General features: G+C 40.1%; 1 pseudogene; it reads left to right on the plus strand.

Annotated features, from left to right (window-relative positions):
- Window positions 1–15,623: 15,623 nt before the first annotated feature.
- Window positions 15,624–15,723, plus strand: LOC140123265 (U6 spliceosomal RNA; annotated as a pseudogene).
- The last annotated feature ends 141 nt before the right edge of the window (window positions 15,724–15,864 follow it).

Consider the following 15,864-nt stretch of genomic DNA (forward strand, 5'->3'; position numbering starts at 1 on the left):
ACTCAGAATAATAGAATAAAATGTCTAGTCTCCATAAACTATGATATACAAAGGTATCCAGGTCTCTCTTGAACATGGTCAAATTATCAGCTATTACATCTATGGCGATGGTTTGCCTCTCCTCTAGGTGTAGAGGATGCCCCCCTTGTCTTAGCCACAGGCCTAGGTATAAAAATATCATTAAAAAGATCTCAGTACTGCCAACTCAGATATTTGTACAGTGTTAAGAGGTCTCATCATAGCTGTCTTTTTTTCCAAACTAAATTTAGTAATTAAGTAATCAGTCATTGTATTCTAGGCCGCCCATTCCCTTAATAACCTTGGCTCTCGTTGCTCTTCAAATCAATGACAATACAGTACACATCTGTTTAACAGGCCAGTTTTGTCTTCATGCTACACCCTTATAAAATGCTCATTCTGTAAACACATTTAATACTTTGTGAATACAGGGTGTGCTCAAAATTCTAAACATTTGCGTGATAAATAAATTTTAGATTATGTGGCCCACCCATTTAGATTCCAATTAGATACACACTCTGGGATAAACAAGAAAGGTAGAAAAAGGCAGTTGGCTCTATTGCTTAGCCCACTACCCTGCTTTCCCTACCTGATTGCCTCGCAGACCCTAGCAGTCAGGGACAACTAGGAAATGTTTGCTCCCTGCGTCAAAATACAAAGACAGTACAAGACTGCATAGTCCACTTGGCTCCAAACATGAGCTGAAAGTCACGATACCAAGAGACAGAAATCAGAATAACACAATGATATGGAGCTTGCCTTTCAAGGTAGCAAAAGAAGGTATTGTGTTCCATTTAACACCTTGGAAAACTTATTTGCATTCTTCCCAGAATTCCCTAGTGGAGCATCTATGGCTTTAAGTCTCCACACGCCTTTAAGGTGGCCTTAATTGGCAATGTCTCCTTAAGGAGAACACCTACTGTCTGACCCTAGAAACAACTATAGCATGCAGAGCTCTGACATCCAGACCAAACAGAACAGTTAGGGAGTTATATGAGTTTAGAGAGAACAGCGGGTTAACTATCGATGAGCATAGCTTTGGAAGACTGCTGGGCCTAAACCCAATCAACCCAGCCAGCAAGCCTAAACCTGTGTTTCCACTATCAATGTTCCAGTAAGACACAAAGACATAATCAGCATCTACTCACTCCAGCCACACTCCACAGACAGAGGATAACACCGACACAGATGTTTTACACAATAGAAAAACCAAAGTTTTATATTTTATTTTCTCCCAGCAAATACCTGTGACTGTCATACTAATCTTTATCAGATCCTCAATATTTTATTTCTAATAGCATGTTTGTGAATATTTCTAAAATAAGACACCATTAAAGAAAATTCTCACATCTGAATGCCCTAGTGATGTTAACTCAATAAAGATCATTTTAACCCTTACAGTTTTACTCAGTTTTATTGCTGTTTTAGCTCCTATCACTCTATAGGCTGGTCAGTGTAAGATTCCAGGGTGTAGGCAGGGCCTCTCTGAGCAGACACATTACTGTATTACCTATCTAGTTCTGTGGGTTGACAACACACTGACACATAGAGAGAGATGAGACAGATCAGAGATGATGAGATTATACATCGGCTGACAGACAGAGGCTGAGAGACGGTCTGAAAGACTTTTACACTGTTACACTGTGAGCTCTGCTACATCTCACAGATATGTGCCTGCTTCCCCCTTCCCCTGGATCACTTATCTCCTTGTAGTTTGTAGTTTGCAGCTCTCTCTCCTCACAATGTCCTGGCAGGATGTTATCAGTGAGTGTCTCTGAGCTCTGAGGGGGCATGGCTACAGACATTCAACAGAGATAGACAGAAATCTCATCTGCACGCTGCAAATACAAATCCAAGATGGCGGCCCGACCCTTAATGAGAAGTTACAGGGTCGTGTCTAGAGGCAACTGAAAATGTGTACACCAGGACTGATAGAGACAGTTCAGACTTATATCTGTGAAATGCTGTATTTTTGTTAATAACAGTGAATTAGAGAATGTGTTATTTTGTTATCCTAAGTACATATAAGAAACTTGTCTTTGTGGGAATACCCATTAAAGGGATTTTCTAAATTACTCCTAAAAAAAAGTTTGGAATTCATCTACATCCGCTTGTACACAGTAAAACCATTTCTAGGATACAAATTTTACCTGTATCTATGATCCTAGCACACATTGATTATTTCCTTTAATGTTTGTTTCCATGCTGAGTCCTCACTCACCATAGTTTTGCACAGTAGGCTGTGTGTAGTGAGCTCCTTCTATTCACTCTCACTTCTTGCAGTGCAGCCCAGTCAGTGAACAAAGACACTCCAGCACAGTCAGCATACATGAGTATAATACAGTACTTTTCCCCTAATATCAAACTCTTGTGTTGTTTTCCATTGTAATGACCCAGAATATGGGCCATTATTAACTTTATGCTGTTAAAAGGAAATCTACCATGAAAATCAAGCAGGATAAACCAGGGACACTTACTCTTTGATCCAGGCACTGTGACTTTGTAAGCTTCTTATATTGTTTATCCATGGCCTCCTTCCTTCTAAAATCAACTTTAACAATTATATTAATGAGCCTGAAGGGCTTCCAGCAGGTGTTACAAGAACCTCTCAGTGCTGCAGATTTACAGCCTGTTTTTTTTTTTTCCATTAGAAAAAATAAAAAATTACTCTACGTATATAAATATACTTTACATGGTATGAAATAAGTATACAAGCAGTTATCAGGTACCAAAATATACAGGCAATATGGATTACAAAAAGTCCTAACTCGAATACGTAGCCTAATATGTCCCAAGGTTGGTTGATGCAACAATGGTGAGACTACGTCAACATGATAACAGAAACAGCCGACAAAACTATTGTCCATAAGATACCATGATATTGTAAGCAGCTCATCAAAATTACTACAAGTACTGATAGGTAATATCAGCTATTATATAACTGTCCGTTCATTATATTTGTGAATTCCATTATTCTTTAATCCCATTATTGTCGAAATTCTTAAGAGTATACTTTTCACCTCCTGTTTATAGTATTCCTGATCAAATCTTAAAAACTATAATATAAGGAATCACATTTTTCAGACAAGAGCTTTTATCTGAAATCCAATTACCTACCTTGCAATATACAATGCATATGCTGTGGGCCAGAACTTACTTTTCGCCAGATCTTAATTTATAATACCCTGAATACAAAGTAATGAATCCATTTTTAATATAACATCAAAAGCCCCTTTCAAATTTTCTAATATTTCACTGCAATGTATGTGTAGTTTTAGGGGTTTCCAAAGTAGGTCATGTAGGTCCGCATTCTCTCTCAGACATTGCAGACAATTGGATTTACAGTCTGTTAGACTGTCTCCCAGCTCCCCTCCTCCTGTCTGCAGCTAGGAGGGGTAACACCTCCAGAGCCCTGCAGGCATTATTAGAAAATTATAAAAGTTGATTTTATAAGGAAGGAGGCCATGGAAAACAATATAAGAATTACCGTAGTCAGAGTAGCTGGATCTGTGAGTAAGTGTCCCTGGTTTATTATGCTTCATTTTGATGGTACATTTCCTTTAAATTGCCACCTACTGTCCTGAGTGGGAATATTGTGTGCAATATAAGTGAATTGTTTCAAAACTATTTTGTATTATAATTGTGTTATTGTTAAAAGTCACCTGGTGTCAGTACAGGCTGTCCTCTTGGCTAGTGTACTGGAACTTTCCAGATGCTGAGACATAGGGGGATATTTATCAGGACCTCTGCGCTACGCCAGTGGCGCAGAGGCCCTGAAATAATCGCAAATGCTAGCTTATTGCTACCTTTTGCGATTATTTGCACCGATCCGCCACCTTCGCGCCAGTGTCCCAGCGCCTGCGCACTTGCTGCTGCCAGCGACTTTTCATACACATTCGCAGCCTCCCGCCCCAATACATCAATGTATCGGGCTGCGAATTTGCAGCGGCTGAGCTATCATACGCTGGCGCACGAGTCATAGAGTCTATGGGTACATTTATCATAAAGTTTCTGAGGTAAAACTGTTCTAGTTGTCCATGGAAACCAATCAGAACTCAGCTTTCATTTTATAAACAGCTGTGGGAAAGTGAAAGCTCAGCTCTGGTTGGTTGCCATAGGCAACTAAAAAAGTTCTGCTCTAAGAGAATTATGATAAATCACCCCCTATTAGTATAGGTTCAGCCCTGAGTTCTGGGTCTTTTGCCAGAGATAACATACTGAGACACATACCACAGATCTGTGATGCTAATGCAGCAGAGCTGATACCGCTCCCAAAAAATTGCTCAGCCCGCAGACCAATGCTATTGGGTCTAGTTACTACACCTGCAACCAAGAGAGAAGTTATCTGCCCATCAGGTAATCAATTTGGACAACCATGGCATCAGTGTGGAAAGTTGCACAGCCTGTTACTGCTCATGGCATTTTTGCGAGTTTGCGAAATACAGGAGCTGTACGTTTTACAATCAATTCCATTTCCAGATGTGAGTCCCTACTAAAACTACTTACATTAAGGGCCTAATAGCTGTGACCCATCCAACACACATCGAAATTGCCCTAGGGGGAACCTTATTACCATGCATCCACCCTCTTCTAGCTTCCCCCTCCTGGCTCTGACTGGTGTGGAAGTGGCCTACACCAGGACTGTGCTACCATGACATCCGTGGCTAGGCCCCAAACAAGCCATCCACTAGAGATGAATGGCCCGAACTTGGAGTTCAGGTTCAGGGTTTGGGTGAGTTCCGACGTGACCTGGACATATTGCCTGATTGGCGGCCATGAAGAGGCAGCATGATTAATATGAATTATAACAGCAAATCTGGGGGGGCTTAGGTTTAATGACTTGTGGTTAAGGGGGTAGGTTATCCAGCTAACTTGGAATGTAAGTTGTGGGAGACAAATTTAAGTGCAGGTTTGTTTCTGATTTAACCCCTTACTGACATGTGACGTATTAGTACGTCATACGTAAGCTGCGGGTGTATGGAGAGGGCTCACGGGCTGAGCAAACACCCATCAGTGACCGGCTCGTCATTCAAATCCAGCTCTTAATCTGCGTGCATGCATGAGATTTTCACATTCCCTGTGCTGTCGGCTTTTGGCCCAATGTGAGATTTGAATGGAAAGGAGGTGACATCAAAGGCCCAGAACGCTCTCCGGGCAGTGTCAGTTTCCCCAAGGCCTGAATAAATTATATTATATTACCCCAGGCTAATTTGCATATGTAATAGCCTTCTTTTTCACCGGAATGTTCCCATGTAAAGATATGAGAAATAAAGCTTAAGACCCATGGGGACAGGATGGGGAGGTAAGTAATAATTATCTACCATCAGGTGATGTGATGGTAGATGTCCTTTATGCTTCCAGATATATTAATAGGTACAGAAGGGAGGTTCAGCCTCCTATATGGCACCACAGAGGGAATATGGATAGTACCTGCTGCAGTATATATCCTTCCATCATACTCTCCATGGATGGTAAAATAAATAGGGGACTCAATGGTTAAATGGAACGGCTGTCCCATTTACATTCTTGGTGACTGCATAATCCGTGTTTGTGTGGGTTTCCCGTGGGTCCTCCGGTTTCCTCTCACACTCTAAAACAGGTTGATTAGATTGTCCATCTCCGACGTCTCCTTTGTTAGTGAAGAACTTTGGCTCAACCCATTGGACCCTTATTCTGTCTTAACCTCCACTGGATCTCTATTTTAGATAAACAGGACAGTTGGAGGTATAAGATTGTTTATCTGTATCTGTATTCCAGAAGAAATCTATTTGAGAGCAGTTTTGTTTCAAAGGATTAGTTGGAAGAAAGAATTTAAACAGAGATAAATTGGTTGCTTCACCTACACCCGCTACAGAGGAACTGTGCCAGGTTGCTCAGTGTGAATATAAATCTAATCTAATGGAAAAGGCACAAAGTGCTATGTTCTTTGCACAACAGAAACACTTCCTTGATGAGGATAGATACAGCAAACTGGTTACGGGTATTCTACAGAACCAACAGGAATCAAAAGTTATTTCAGCAATTATCGCTAGGTAAGAAATGATATCTTATGAGAATTAAGTTATTAAAGGGGTATTCCCATTTGTTTGAATAATTAAACGTTATACAATTTACCAACATACTTTCTGTATCAATTCCTCACAGCTTTTTATTGGGAACTTCACTGTTTGTTTCAGGTGGAAAGAATTCTGACCATGGTGCACAGGTGCACAGCTCATTATAGCAGACAGCTCTGATTACTTTCTATGATATTAACGAGCCGCACACCTGTGTGACCATGGTCAGATTTCTGTCCACATGAAACAAACAATTAAAAAACTATATTGGAAAATTGCATAATTTTTAATCATACAAACAATAACTTAAATTTGCCGAAATGGGAACACCCCTTTAATGAGTTTGCCCACTTTTATATGGAGACTTACACTGCGTGGCAGGTTGGAAGTATAAGTATATACCCGAGTATAAGCCAACCCGAGGTACCGAGGTACCTATTTTTCCCACCAAAAACTGTGAAAACCTATTGACCCGAGTATAAGCCAAGGGTGGAAAATGCATTGGTCACAGCCGCACAGTATACATCCTGCCAGCCCTCTGTAGTATATAGCCTGCCAGGCCCTGTAGTATATAGCCTGCCAGCCCCTGTAGTACATAGCCTGCCAGCCCCTGTAGTACATAGCCTGCCAGACCCTGTAGTACTTAGCCTGCCAGCCCCTGTAGTATATAGCCAGCCACCCCCTGTAGTATATAGCCTGCCAGCCCACTTTAATGTATAGCTTGCCAGCCCCTTTAAGTATATAGCAGCCCACCCTTTAGTATAAATTGCCTGCCAGCCCCTTGTAGGGTATACCTTGCCAGTAAAAAAAAATATAAACTGACTACTCACCATTCCAATAGCCCAGGCACCTCTTCTTCATCATCATGCCGCAGGTCCACGACAGCTTCGTGGCCTCGTCTCTTCTGTCTTCATGTACTAAGTGATGTCAGCACGGAGCTGTCACGGACCTGTGGCATGAAGATGAAGAGGAGCTGCCTAAGCCATCGTAATGGTGAGTATTATATGTAAGTCGGAACTGTATACTTTATAATTGTAACCGCAGCCAAAATTTTTTTGGAATCTTTGTGACAATTGTATTTTAAAATCTTGGGTTGTCATAAGAACCAGGTTTAACACTAAAGCTTCATAACAGACACCTCTGATAACTGTTATAGATATTTATTGTAGCCCAGGACTAAAGTACAGTAAATTACCAACATCCAGGGTCCGTTTTTAACTAGGAGTCGTCTGTAAGTCGGGTGTTCTTACGTAGGGGACCGCCTGTATATGGTATGTAAATGTAAATTAATTTATAATTGTATAATTTGTAATTGTAACTGTAATAATTGTTACTGTTATTGCCATGGGTCTGTGCTAGGTTAATGACCTTTCCCTAACAATACACATTGTACAACTCAATACAATTGTGAATGTCAGCTGTAGCTTGGACTCTCAGCAAAACATTCCCTCTTAGTTGCTTATTCTAGCTTTATCATCAGTTTTACGTAAAGGTCTTATATGGCAAACATGTACTCATGTAATCTGTCATGTTTTTAGGCTGCGAGGGGGCAGTCCTAGGATTTCATTTTAAATAAAGTAATTTGAATGTTCTGAGAGGATGAGATGAGCACTAAGCAACACGTTTACATGCGTCTCTGTCTTTACCCCCACCATCTCCTCCAAGGGGGGGTGACCTTCTCCCTGTCTGTCTAATTCTCACACCCACAGATAACTGGTCATATCAAGTGCAGCATCGAGTATAAAAGAAACCAATGCTTTTCTTTGCAGTTTTAATTTGCAAAACTGGATGTTTTGCAATAGGACTTTTTGGATGGTCCCATTACTTTGTAAGGTATTAAAAGTGAGATATTTTCTATATTAGTTTTTTTCAGTAAAATTGTAAAAAAATAATAATGAGGTATCACCATAATCGTAGTGATCCGCAGTTAAATAAAGCGGTAAAAGTACGAAAAACGACGCAAAAAAATGCAAAGAATCACAAACCAGAATTGATGATTTTATTTTCCTCCATTCATTCATGAGTTAATAAAATCAAATCAATAAGCAAAAGACCCACTAAAAGGAAGTATTTGTAAAGTGCATCTAATCTCACAGAAAATAAGCCCTTAAGTGTCCAAATTGCCAAAAAAAAATAAAGATTGCATAGCCTTAAAAAAGTGACAAAGCAAATCTGCGCTAATTGGAGCACCTTCCCTTCAATGCCTGGTGTGTGTCCATATTGCAGTTTCCCACTAAATATGGGGTATTGGCATACACAGGAGAAATTGATTATCAAACGTTGTGGAGTGTTTTGGTATTGTATCCACTGAGAATGTGTAAATATTTTAAAGAATACCTTCATGAGATACCTTCATTGAACTCTTGCGCTTTAAATATGTTGAGGCATGTCATTTCTAAAATGGGTTATTCTATGGGGTTTTACTATTATTTAGGCTTCTCATAAGAAAGCAGAGCAGGTCTTTCAAAAGCAGGATTTTGGGTTTTTTATGAAAACGTAAAAAATCGCACCTAAAGCCTACAAACATGAGAGGACACATAAAAAACTATGTCAACATAAAGCAGACATTATTTAAATTTTAGTTATCAAGTTCTTTTGGTGTTATGACTATGTGTCGGAAAAGACGAAAAATTTGGATTTTTAAAAATCGAAAATTGTTCGGAAATTTTAGCTAAACATACATTTTTCTTACCACCTAAATTTTTCAACTAACATGAATTGCAACATGAATTTGTTTCTCTTACATCCACATAGCTCACCTTTTATCTTATATTATCTGGCATTAAAGGGGGGGGGGTTATCCTGCTCGGCCAGCCCCTCCTCCCAAAGCCTTATGCCTTCTTACCATTTAACAGTTCATGTCATGTGAGAAGGGTGACATAATCTCAGGTACTTTAACCTCTTAACAATAGCATACTGTAGTCCATGCATGTATCTGACCATGCAGGCTGCTGTGATTTTGTGTGATCACATACATGGTGTACAGTTTGCCATTGTTAGAAGGCTAAAGGACTTGTGATGATGGTCACATGTTATGAATGTAACAAGAGATAAAAAAAATTTACACACTATTTCCTGTAAGTAAATATTGCTTTATATGTCTGTAGTTGAATATTAGCAGACAGTCCTTCAGTGCAAAGAGGCAGGTCAGTGATTTGAAGAGAAACACAGCTTTCAGTCATAATAATGGGGCGTGGTTCACTGCTAGAGAAGAGTTACAGCCAGCAGACATGATTCAGGAAGCTAATTTGCACATCAGAAAAACGACTATAATTAAGGTGCAGCTAAGTTTAGGGTATATGGGGAGGACTTGTAACGCTTTATCAACAGGCATTGTTAGTCAGGGTGGGAAAATTCTTCTTTAAGCATGTAAAAGCTTATGAAAAATATTGGTACATTACTAATAATGTTTATGCAAAATGGGGAAAACTCTGGCTGATAAAGTAGGAAAATAGGAGAAGAGGAGGAAAAATTTATTTTAAAGAGGACCTGTCATCAGATTTTGACCACCCTGCCTAACAATGTCTACTGCTAAAAGGGTTACAAGTCCTTCCCATATCACGTAAAATTAGCTGCCAGTGAGGCTCTGTCCCTTTAGTAAGCAGCCCCTAGAGCCCAATATCTGGGTGACAGGTCCTCTTTAAGTAGTTTACAAGGTATACAAGTCTATCAGGCAACATTTATGAATCTTCAACTACCTGACTGTCCATTGCTTTTTGTCTTTCTTTAGCGTTTTGCACATCATTTATAGCAATGTGTTTTTGCTTGCTTTACTAGAAATATGTCACCTGAAGTAAGACGCTCTGCAGTGCTTTATGACATTTTCCATCACGAAACATTTCATATGTAAAGAATCTGCTGCAGTGAAATATTCCCTTACAGTGATTAATGCACTTTATGTAACATTTATAAACTAAATTGACATTATTTTTGGCTTTCTATGTTCCCGACAGATCCAAAAACCTATTTAACATTTTCATTATGCCAATTTATTACTAGCTGGTACTGAGACTGTTAAATTGCTAAATGTAAGACATTTGGCGTAAATAGTAAATGTACTAGTATATGTATGGCCAAGAAGTTTAAGCTTTTCTAAATAGCTTTGTAGTCCAAAGCAAAATGCCAAAAACTTCCAGCCGTCACATTTCATACATGATTATCTTCAGAAGATTGAACGCTTAGGTTTTGAATGATGGGTTTGTAGGCGGAAACATTTGGCATGACCTCATAGCAATTATACCAAACTGGAAACACTGATACAACAAGAAGAAATAAGTACATGTAACGATATAGCCCAGGCCTTAATGGAGGCACTGCCACTTTCCAGGCTTGAAACGTGGCATTGTACATTCTTCACACAAACCAGGGTACATTTATGGCATTGTAGTTAAATATTAAACCCTTGTGTTAGTGAGAATTTCTCTAGTTTAACCATTTGGTGCATAATAATATGTATAGCAGACATTGGACCATATCTTATGATTAGTATTTATTAAAAAGAACTATTAATTTCATGGTGGTGTACATTCAGTAAAGGGGTCACATACAGTATAGTAAGAGAACAGAAGCAAGAAAAAAATAGAGAGATCTGGAACAAGTGGAGGAAAACCCTGCCGTGAGGGCTCACAATCTATATGGTAGGGTAGATGGAGACATAAGGTGAGGGAGCAACTCGTGTCTTCATCTACCCTATTCAATATCACAACATAAGACATACAGATACAATCCATTCTTATACAATTTTCAGTTCAGTTATTACAAATACATACATATTAGATGCATATTTTACCATTAAAAAGTAGGTAAGCCAGGATAGTGAATAACTGCTTTTAGCTATGACAAAATACAATGGCTTAACTGAAAATATTTGACATTCAACACTCACCGGCCACTTTATTAGGTACACCATGCTGGTAACGGGTTGGACCCCCTTTTGCCTTCAGAACTGCCTCAATTCTTTGTGGCATAGATTCAACAAGGTGCTGGAAGCATTCCTCAGAGATTTTGGTCCATATTGACATGATGGCATCACACAGTTGCCGCAGATTTGTCGGCTGCACATCCATGATGCGAATCTCCCGTTCCACCACATCCCAAAGATGCTCTATTGGATTGAGATCTGGTGACTGTGGAGGCCATTTGAGTACACTGAACTCATTGTCATGTTCAAGAAACCAGTCTGAGATGATTCCAGCTTTATGACATTAGCATCCAAAAAGAAAGTTTATATATTGTGACCAATTTGTGACTGGGTATACAATAAATGCAATTTTACAAAAGAGAGATAGAGTCCTGCAGGGACAACTATACCCATTCGTCACTAAAAATTAACTTTTATTTATACAAAAGAACTAAAAAGTAGATCGGCAAAACTCCATCCACTATTGTGACTTTAAAATTATCAGCAGAGATGAATTGCAGCCACTAAGACTGGGTAGGATTAAGTCAGAGCCACCAATATACTGTAGTGGGTACAGGAGGTTCCCCTATTGCAGCGTATCCCTATCCATCTACCCCTCATTCGATTGGGAGACGATACTCCCTGTAACCCTAATGGCTGACCTCAGCGTCCTAAGGGGAGGAGGGGGAGGTAGGGAAAGGGAGGATTCCTATCAAACTAAGCTGATCCGCTATCCCTGCTACAGATACTGAATAGCGTAATGTGAAGGTGGTGGATAGACTCTTGCCTTATTCCCTATTACATAAGGCTGCTACACAGTGCTGTATTAAAATAGGATCAATATTAGCCCCCCCGACATGTTTCGCCACTCGCGGTGGCGTCCTCAGGGGTATCGGGGCTATTATAGCCCCGATACCCCTGAGGACGCCACCGCGAGTGGCGAAACATGTCGGGGGGGCTAATATTGATCCTATTTTAATACAGCACTGTGTAGCAGCCTTATGTAATAGGGAATAAGGCAAGAGTCTATCCACCACCTTCACATTACGCTATTCAGTATCTGTAACAGGGATAGCGGATCAGCTTAGCTTGATAGGAATCCTCCCTTTCCCTACCTCCCCCTCCTCCCCTTAGGACGCTGAGGTCAGCCATTAGGGTTACAGGGAGTATCGTCTCCCAATCGAATGAGGGGTAGATGGATAGGGATACGCTGCAATAGGGGAACCTCCTGTACCCACTACAGTATATTGGTGGCTCTGACTTAATCCTACCCAGTCTTAGTGGCTGCAATTCATCTCTGCTGATAATTTTAAAGTCACAATAGTGGATGGAGTTTTGCCAATCTACTTTTTAGTTCTTTTGTATAAATAAAAGTTAATTTTTAGTGACGAATGGGTATAGTTGTCCCTGCAGGACTCTATCTCTCTTTTGTAAAATAGCTTTATGACATGGCGCATTATCCTGCTGAAAGTAGCCATCAGATATTGGGTACATTGTGGTCATAAAGGGATGGACATGGTCAGCAACAATACTCAGGTAGGCTGTGGCGTTGCAACGATGCTCAATTGGTACCAAGGGGCCCAAAGAGTGCCAAGAAAATATTCCCCACACCATGACACCACCACCACCAGCCTGAACCGTTGATACAAGGCAGGATGGATCCATGCTTTCATGTTGTTGACGCCAAATTCTGACCCTACCATCCAAATGTCGCAGCAGAAATCGAGACTCATCAGACCAGGCAACGTTTTTCCAATCTTCTACTGTCCAATTTTGATGAGCTTGTGCAAATTGTAGCCTCAGTTTCCTGTTCTTAGCTGAAAGGAGTGGCACCCGGTGTGGTCTTCTGCTGCTGTAGCCCATCTGCCTCAAAGTTCGATGTACTGTGCGTTCAGAGATGCTCTTCTGCCTACCTTGGTTGTAACGGGTGGTGATTTGAGTCACTGTTGCCTTTCTATCAGCTCGAACCAGTCTGCCCATTCTCCTCTGACCTCTGGCATCAACAAGTTAACGAGCAGTTGGACAGGTGTACCTAATAAAGTGGCCGGTGAGTGTATTTATCTATCTCTATATATCTATTTCTCTTGATATTTTATCTATCTCTGTGTTTCACTCTCTTTGTCTCTCTTTCTTTGCCTCTGTCTCTCTCTGTCTCCCCCTATCTCTGTCTGTCTCTCTTTATCTTGCTATTTCTGTCTGTCTTTGTCTCTCTTTCTCTGTCTGTCTCTGTTTGTCCATCTCTCTCTATCTTTGTCTGCTTCTCTTTCTCTGAGTCGTTGCTCTCCGTCTCTCTCTGTTGCTCTCTCTCCCTGTGTCTGTCTCTTTCACTGGCTATGTCTGTTTATTTTTGTCTGTCTCTGTCTGTCTGGCACCGGAGAGTAGGGTTGAGAGCCCTCTTCTTAGGGCCTGCACCGTAACATGGCAATACATAAAATTGACTTATTGCTTGCCACCTCCACTTGAAATGGAGGTGGTGTAAAGGGGAAAATCACAATTTATGGTGGTTCGAATTGTCATAGCTGGCATACAAGCCCTGATAAATGTGCCCCATTGTTATCATGTGCATGTATGTAAAAATCCTTATTTCTTTGGTAGGCATTATTTTATATAATAAAAGTATTTCTACCAACAATGATACTTCATCAAATACTGGGTCCAGAGGGGTAGCTGGTAGCCTGAAATTACCAACTTATCAAATACAAGTCATTAATGATTGCAGTAGCTGGGGATATAGCCTGGTAATCTGAATTATTTCTTATGGCGCCATTCTGATGATACATGTAAAGATATTAAATATTTTATTCCTCTCATATGAATGTCATTAATAGAATTGTGTTTAACCCCTTTATGACTGATAGTCTATGGTACCTGAATGTCCAGGTCAATTTTTGCAGTTCTGTTCTGTGCTTCTTTAAATGATAATATCTTTGGAACCGTTTACAATTTTTACTTTGTTATTTTTATGGCATATGGGAATATAGCTTCATAGAATAAATTTATTCATAACTTTTTTATAAAATTAGCAGACAAATAACAAAAAATATGAAAGAATATGCTTTATTTTGCCATCTTTCCCCATTAAATTTTTTAAAAAGCTGTAAAATTGTATAAACCTTTACCAAAATATTTCATAAATATGTACAGTGTGAATACATCACCATTTTTCGGGTTCAGAGGCAGAGCGTGCATGTACTTTATCAAAGTGTCTTCTGCAGCTCCTTATACTTTCTGCCTTCACCTGATAGGTTGGAGGGGGACTCAGCTCCCCTTTAATAATATATTGTGTAGGTGAAACATAACCGGAGATTTCAACGGTTAAAGTTACAGTTGAGAACTCAAAATCACATATTGCCACTTTAACCACTTACATCTACCACGGGGAAACTTCCTTCTTAAGTAGTTCTGATGCAGATTACCCCTCCCTGCAGCTGCCGAATTAAACTTTCATCCATTGATTTTTCCAAAGGCTACCAGGGGCAGGTAAAGCCTAATAAGAGAGCATGTGCGTAGCTTCATTGATGCCGGCAGACGGATACGAGCAATATGAGAACATGAGCTTCTGACGCCCAATAACAAGCTAAAGAGACATATAGATGTGCATCTGCTGGCCGGAAACCCAAAGAGGTGCTGCTGGAAGAAGAAGAGGACGCCAGATATCGGAGTATAAAATGAGTGGGGATTTTTCAGCACAAAAATTGTGCTGAAAATCTCAGCTTATATTCGAGTATCTTTTGTATCCAGTGTCAGCTCACCCAAGAAAACTTTACTTTATTATCGACATTCATTATTGCTGCAGTACATACGAATTCATTATTGCCTCACAACATATTCACAATGTAATGAACATAAGACTTGAAATATTGAGGAGCAGAGACTTTTCAGACAAGAATATTTAACATCCATGTAAACATGGACTGCGCACAGACCTGTTACAGTTAGTGGAGTTGCACACGCCACCTGTTAAATTCATAGACAAATCTGACCAACTGTAGTGTAGTGTCCAAGTTTACCAATTCCATACCATTCTCATGATTCTTTTCAGCTCCAGGATGCAGCCATGTTATAGCAGAACATGTCAGGTACTTGTGTAGCTGATGTCTGTGTCTCTCACATGTGTATTGCAGCATGTCAGCAGATGCAGCACACACACTAGCAATGCTTTACTATACATCACACTCATACATGAGCAGGGGGAGGAGAGGGGAGAGGTAACAGGGGTGACATCATTACCTCTGACCATGTGACCAGCCTCATTTACATAATAAAGAAAAGATGATTTTATAATGATTAATGTATGAAATAACTAGATAAAGGCTGGGATAGGATCCGTGTGAGCTGCTCCAACTGGTAGTAGTGACAGGACAAGTGACACAGACCTGATGACTGGTGTCCTTTAAGTAGGGGACCGTCTGTATATGTATTGCACTGATATATGGCAATATTGTTACGTTCACCAGTCAATTGCTGGCCCCTACATTTCCTAGATGCTGAGAAATAGCTTCACTGTGTACTTCAATCTGTGTACTTCAATCCTATTCTGAATCCAGGGGTAGCCTGCAGTGGTCTGGAATTTTCCAGTGTTTTTCCGCATAATCTCATAAGGAGATCAGTGCTTTATTGTTACGTTACTGCACACAAAGGGCCCTTTGGTGCTCACTTCCCCAGCACATATACTAAAATTGGAATGATACAGGGAAGATTACCATGAGCCCTGCACAAGGGTGAAATAAAGGGCCATTTGCTTTGTTTTGTAAAAAAAATGTAATGGGATATCAAAGTAACATGGTGCTAAATAGAGAGACAACCTTCAATAGCAAAAAGAGTTGATTGAGCCTTGCAGTATGGAAGGATATGAACCCTGGGGGCAACTGTATTCAATGAAGAAAAGGG

Source organism: Engystomops pustulosus, chromosome 3 (genome assembly GCF_040894005.1).
Source record: "Engystomops pustulosus chromosome 3, aEngPut4.maternal, whole genome shotgun sequence".
NCBI classification, from domain to species: domain Eukaryota; kingdom Metazoa; phylum Chordata; class Amphibia; order Anura; family Leptodactylidae; genus Engystomops; species Engystomops pustulosus.